The 6,885-nt window shown below is 43.6% G+C and overlaps 1 long non-coding RNA gene across 3 annotated transcripts; it reads left to right on the forward strand.

The window, feature by feature from the left end:
• Nucleotides 1-2,335: 2,335 nt before the first annotated feature.
• On the forward strand, nucleotides 2,336-6,876 carry LOC115792334 (uncharacterized). Of its 3 annotated transcripts, none has more exons than XR_004021021.1 (6): nucleotides 2,336-3,111; nucleotides 3,187-3,259; nucleotides 3,389-3,672; nucleotides 3,958-4,116; nucleotides 4,463-4,558; nucleotides 6,464-6,876. It is a non-coding gene; the product is annotated as an uncharacterized LOC115792334 (long non-coding RNA). The 3 variants fall into 3 exon arrangements; XR_004021019.1 differs by having other exon boundaries at nucleotides 2,336-3,087; XR_004021020.1 differs by having other exon boundaries at nucleotides 2,337-3,087; nucleotides 4,466-4,558.
• Nucleotides 6,877-6,885: the final 9 nt, after the last annotated feature.

Raw genomic sequence — 6,885 nt, forward strand, 5'->3', positions numbered from 1 at the left:
CAAGTACAAAAGAGAGAAGAGCCCCAACCACCAAAAGACAAAACTCCTTTATACCCAGCTGCTGATGAGCCACACCTTGCTCCACAACTTGCAGGAGTACCACACATTTTAACAACAACAATAAAATACACAAACTGTCAAACAACAACATTTACATTTAAAACCATCACCCCGACATCTCATAACCCACTATCTACAATAAAACCAAATACCCCTACAAAACACCTAAAAATATACCTAAAAACATCCCAAACACTCCCCCACCCAATTTCCTCCTTGGTCTCTCCCCAAACCTTTAAATAGTGTTCAGGCCCCCGGGGACACATTTGCCTGAACACACCCTGGAAGGACAAAGAAGAAACAGGTGAGTGATTGCTACACCACAAACTACTGATGACAAAAGGAAGCTTTTGTGAAGCACTGAACCACTTGAATCAATTGTTTCGAAAATAGGTTCATTACTCGAAGCTTCAATTACAGCTCGCTGTCCTGGAAAAGTGCAATGCTTTCAATTGCACACCTGCATACACACACTCACACACCTCGATGATCTGAAGCATCTTTGCATTGTTTGAGGCAGACATGTTATGACCAAATATCATGGTATCAGGTTCTATTTACAAATAAAGATGGATGAATGTGTGTGTTGTGTTATTGAGCAGAGTGCTGGGAAAACATGGCAAACATGGTGCCTGACTCCGTGGTATAATTCACAAACGCACAGCTTAAAGCAGATAACCCGAAAGCTGGAGAGGGAATGGTGTCTCACTAAATTAGAAGATGCTCATTTAGCCTGGAAAAAGAGTTTGTTGCTCTATAAAAAAGCCCTCCGTAAAGCTAGGACATCTTACTATTCATCATTAATTGAAGAAAATAAGAACAACCCCAGGTTTGTTTTCAGCACTGTAGCCAGGCTGACAAAGAGTCAGAGCTCTGTAGAGCCGAGTATTCCTTTCACTTTAACTAGTAGTGACTTCATGGATTTCTTTACAAATAAAATTTTAGACATTAGAGAAAAAATTATTCATAACCATCTCAAATCTTGATCTTCATGTTCGGCTGCTTTCAGCACTGCTGGTATTTGTTTTGACTCTTTGGCTCCAGTTGATCTTTCAGAGTTAACTTCAATATTTACTTCCTCCAAACCAGAAACATGTTTGTTAGATCCCATTCCTACTAGACTGTTCAAACAAGTCTTTCCATTTATTGATGCTTCAATCTTAAAAATGATCAATCAGTCTTTATTAGTTGGCTATGTACCACAGACCTTCAAGGTGGCTGTAATTAAACCTCTACTTAAAAAGCCATCAGTGACCCAGCTGTCTTAGCTAATTATAGGCCAATCTCCAACCTTCCGTGTCTCTCAAAGACTCTTGAAAGAGTAGTTGTAAAACAGCTCACTGATCATCTGCAGAGGAACGGTTTATTTGAAGAGTTTCAGTCAGGTTTCAGAATTCATCACAGTACAGAAACAGCATTAGTGAAGGTTACCAATGATCTTCTTAGAGCCTCTGACAGTGGACTCATCTCTGTGCTTGTCCTGTTGGACCTCAGTGCAGCTTTTGATACTGTTGACCATAACATTTTATTACAGAGATTAGAGCATACAATAGGTATTAAAGGTACTGCACTGCAGTGGTTTGAATCATATTTATCTCATAGACTCCAATTTGTTCATGTAAATGGGGAGTCTTCTTCACACACTAAGGTTAATTATGGAGTTCCACAGGGTTCTGTGCTAGGACCAATTTTATTTACATTATACACACTTCCCTTAGGCAGTATTATTAGAAAGCATTGCATCAATTTTCATTGTTATGCAGATGATACTCAGCTTTACCTATCAATGAAGCCAGATGACACACATCAATGAGTTAAGCTGCAGGAATGTCTTAAAGACATAAAGGACTGGATGACCTCTAATTTCCTCCTTCTAAATTCAGATCAAACTGAAATTCTTGTGCTCGGCCCTACAAATCTTAGAAACATGGTGTCAAACCAGATACTTACTCTGGATGGCATTACTTTGGCCTCCAGTAACACTGTGAGAAATCTTTGAGTCATTTTTGACCAGGATATGTCCTTCAATGCACATATTAAACAAATATGTAGGACTGATTTTTTTTTTACATTTGTGCAATATTTCTAAAATTAGAAACATCCTTTCTCAGAGTGATGCTGAAAAGCTAATTCATGCATTTATTACTTCTAGGGTGGACTATTGTAATTCATTATTATAGAAGTATTTGGTCATTGCACCGTTTTTACATTTGCCAGTATGTTGTAGTCCACTCTTTACAGTCGGTGTCTCATTCGTCTTATTTTCTAGTTTTATCTGGTGTTTAAGTGTTAGGTGACGGGCTTGTAGCATTTGTTGTCAGTGCACTAAGAGATAAACAGTTGTGATTTTCTGCCACATCAGCAGAGTTTGAGGGGAGATTCAAACGGTCCAGCGCGCTGTTTGCCGCCCTTTGAATTTGGTAGTGACACTTACCGACAGTGCACGCACACGCTCGGTTTATCAAGGCCTCTGTAGCTACGTAGCTGCGTGTTATATTGTGAGAGTTGTACTGCAGTCTCATAATATAACACGCCGTTTCCCTGCGACCTACAAAGGCAAACAAACATCAGAACCTTATATTTTGATTACAGTTATGTACAACATATTTGCAGACCCTCGCTCTCTGTCCGATGGTGGGAGTGTCCTTACAAGTGTGCGTACACTCGTATGTGTACTTACGTTTGAGTGACACGTGACCTTGTAGAAACACAAATGACACACTGTACTAAGATAAGTAACAAGGCGATTTTTTGGGGGGGATTATTATTATTATTAAATAAACCGACATGGGCTTAATTTGCCTCGTTGTTTAATGTTGACCAAGAAGATGTCTTGGTAAAGATATACATTATTGTCATTATTTGTGGACTACTGTGGTTGGCAAGACAGCTGTGGTGCAGCTGTGTCTGAGAGAATGAGCCAGTTTACTGTCACTGACTAAATGAAACTCTTTTTGTCTTTGTTTTTTTTGGTCTGATTTATGAGCACATGTAAACCTAAAGGGCACCAGGGTCATCGTCTTATTGGTGAGACGCATTAGCACTTGAAAGGTAGCCCTAATAAATGTTGACTGTTAATTGTGTACTTGGCTAGTTTAATATTCCTTGTTTAATCTGTTCCCACAGGATCAAATCATTGCAGACAACACTGACTTCTCTACTGGAATTTAAGCAGTATTTCAAACTGGACAATCCACAAGTAAGAACACAATCTTTGTTTGAAAGTAATTAGTCTGTAGTTTAAGTTTGTTTTAATTGTTTCATATGCACACACAAATTTGGCATCTAGGCTAACTAAATTCCTGTCTTTAATGTCTGTGCAATTCAGGCAGAAGAAGCACGAGGCACCCTAACAAAGCACATCCCCGCTTCAAAATCCAAAGAGCCGGACGAGCTGAAGTGAACTTTCTTCCCAACTTTCCCCAAGAATAAAACCAGAGCAGTGTGGAAGAAATGAGACTGCAGATGAAACATGAAGTTCAAAAGAGTGACTGAAACCTGAAGTTAATAGAAAACTTCATGCAGATGACCTTTGCCCTCCATCACCAGATCATTCAGGCACATCCATTGGTGAAAGACTTCCTGCAGCCGGGCCTTCAGATCCAATCACAGGTGAAACATACACTCAACTTTTTTTGTTCCTCTTTACCCATGTTTTCTATTTCCCTTGTCTCTACTGACTCGATCTTTTAATATTTATATATTTATTTCCAATAATAATGCAGTTGCCCTTATGGACTGTTCAGGATCAGTATTTAGGCGGTCTGTAGTGTTTCTCTTTGGTTTCATCCAGCCTCCCTCGCTTTTTTTTTTTTTTTTAATGAACAATAATGCCTCTTAATCAGATGATTGTTCCACTGTTGTCCTTTTGCCTTGTGTGTCTCTGGCTTTGTTTAGGTTTGTGCTGAAGTCCACGGTATCCCAAATGTCAGCCTGTGTAACCAGTGTTATGCTGATTATGACAAACGCACACCTAGACTGTCGGCTTTGTAGCGGTACAGAAAAAAGGCAGCACGCACGGGAAAGATATCGGGCACACTGCGTGATGAGATCCAGGTGAGATATCAGATGACTTTATTCTAATGAAGCTCCTAAGGACAGCTGTGTCTAAATGTGTCAGCGTCATCATCAAAATAAATATTGTGTACAATATAATCTCCCAAAACATGCTGACTTGCTTTAAGTCACATTCAGTTATAGACACAGAACAACAATTTACTGTCATTGATGTCTTTTAGAAAATGTTGAGCTCATTTTCCTGTGACATACATGTGGTTTTGGCTTAGGCTCTTTTTTTTGCTCCACTAGCAAAATAAGGCTTCAGCGCGGCACAGCCACGTCAGTCACTGTGTCCAAAAGCATGAAAGCTTTTCCTCATTTTACTTTTTGCCTTTCTTTCCAGCAGTTTCCAGATGTTTGCGTGAAATGTTTGGCGGTCCTTCGTGCCCACCCTGTGTACCTGTGTGAAGGGGACCCACACTTCCTGAAGACATAGAATGTAAGTATCTACAGTTTTGCAGAAAAATGAGTATTTCCAACAATCTACTGAACCCTGTGTGTAGGGAGTGTAGGTAGGTGTACATGGAATTAGAGTATTTGCCTGTAGGTGTGTATGAGTACGCATACACACCACACAACATACATTCAGTATGAGTTAGATGCCAACCTGGGTGTTTTTTTTGTATTATTATTGAGTTAACATTTGTCCCTCTAGTTTTTTTGTTTCTTTGTACAAACTTAGGGGAAGTAGTTTGAAATGCAGGGAAGGAAATGATGGGGAAGGTGTGCTTCAGGGGGCAGCACGGTGGCGTAGTGGTTAGCACTGCTGCCTCACAGATAGAATACCATCTGGAAGGCCTGGGTTCGATTCCACCTTGGCCCAGGCCTCTCCCTCTCTCTGTGTGGAGTTTGCATGTTCTCCCCGTGCTTGCGTGGGTTTCCTCCGGGTACTCCGGTTTCCTCCCACATTCCAAAGACATGCACTTACTGAATGTTAGGTTAATTGGCTAATCTAAATTGCCCATAGGTGTGAATGTGAGTGTGAAAGGTTGTTCGTCTTTCTGTGTTGGCCCTGTGACAGGCCGGCAACCTGTTCAGGGTGTACCCTGCCTCTCGCCCTATGACAGCTGGGATAGGCTCCAGCCCCCCCGCGACCCTGACCAGGATAAGCGGAAGCGAATGGATGGATGGATGGTGTGCTTCAGGTTACGTTGTATCCATCCATCCATCCATTTTCTTCCGCTTATCCGGGGCCGGGTCGCGGGGGCAGAAGCCTAAGCAGAGAAGCCCAAGCTTCCCTCTCCCCAGCCACCTCCTCCAGCCCATCCGGAGGGACCCCACACAATCTCTCCAGCGTGTCCAGCGGGTCTACCACGGGGCCTCCTCCCGGTGGGACATGCCCGGAACACCTCACCCAGGAGGCGGCCAGGAGGCATCCTAATCAGATGCCCGAGCCACCTCAACTGGCTCCTTTCGATGTGGAGGAGCAGCGGCTCTACTCCGAGCCCCTCCCGGATGGCCGCACTCCTCACCTTATCTCTAAGGGAGAGGCCAGCCACCCTTCGAAGGAAACTCATTTCTGCCGCTTGTATTCGCGATCTTATTATTTCGGTCACTACCCAAAGCTCCTCCGTGAATCGCCACCTTATCGTGGTGGAGGGGTTTGTGTGTCCCAGTGATCCCAGGAGCTATGTTGTCTGGGGGCTTGTCCCCCTGGCAGGGTCTCCCATGGCAAACTGGTCCTGGGTGAGGGTCCAGACAAAGAGCGGTTCAGAAGACCCTTATGAGGGAAAAAACAAGGGAACAGTTTACCCTGCCCGGGATAGGGTTACCGGGGCCCCACCCTGGAGCCAGGCCTGGGGAGGGAGCTCGAGGGAGAGCGTCTGGTGGCCAGGCATTAGCCCGTGGTGCTTGGCCGGGCGCAGCCCGAAGAGGTTACATGGGCCCGCCCTCCTGCAGGCCCACCACCCGCAGGAGGTGTCGTAGGGGTCGGGTGCAATGTATGTCGGGCGGTGGCCGAGGGCGGAGGCCCTGGCGGACCGATCCCCGGCTATCGAAACTGGCTGTTAGGTTACGTTGTAGAACTTCAAAAATAACTAACAATATTAGACCTAAAAAAAATATCAGGCAAAGAGTAACAGAGTTATGACATTTTTCTGTAATGATGTCAGGACTGCAGCTCAATCTGGTGACAGATGGCTGCGTGACATTTAGGACAAACATTTAAGGCACCGAGTATCAGTTCAAATCTACGTCTGGTACAGACTAGTGACGATGCCCACCATTTACTTTATCTGTCAATATGCTGTAGTTACAGGTTTGAATTACCTGTGAAATGCTCATATGTAATATCTGCGTCCAGGGCAAACTTACAGTTGGACCCTCTCCTTTGTGCCTTTTTCAGCCGGAGAAGACAGATGCTCATCAACACTCCTGTTGTGCTTGTAACAGCGGTGAACGTGTGTTGTACAAGTCCAGTTAACATCACTCCTGCAAGCACTGCAACGGTGGTGGAAGATGATCATGTAAAAAGTGAAATCCCCATGTGGACCGATGCATTTACATTGTTGTTTGGATTGACACGTTGCATTTGGACTGCCCGAGGGAACCTGTTCACACTTTGACCTTCATTCAGAAGATCCTGATGGGTCTGGATGGCAAAGAACTGAAACCGTGACTTCTCAGTCTAAATAATGAACTGTTTCTAACAGAGTAAGTAATGTTTCGTGCAACTGTTCTGTTTGTTGTTTGCATGCATGTACACCTGCAAATATGTTTGTGGTTTCAAGTTCCATGACTTGACATTATGCTGAATGCATCATTGGA

Source organism: Archocentrus centrarchus, chromosome 14, assembly GCF_007364275.1.
Source record: "Archocentrus centrarchus isolate MPI-CPG fArcCen1 chromosome 14, fArcCen1, whole genome shotgun sequence".
In the NCBI taxonomy this organism is placed as follows: domain Eukaryota; kingdom Metazoa; phylum Chordata; class Actinopteri; order Cichliformes; family Cichlidae; genus Archocentrus; species Archocentrus centrarchus.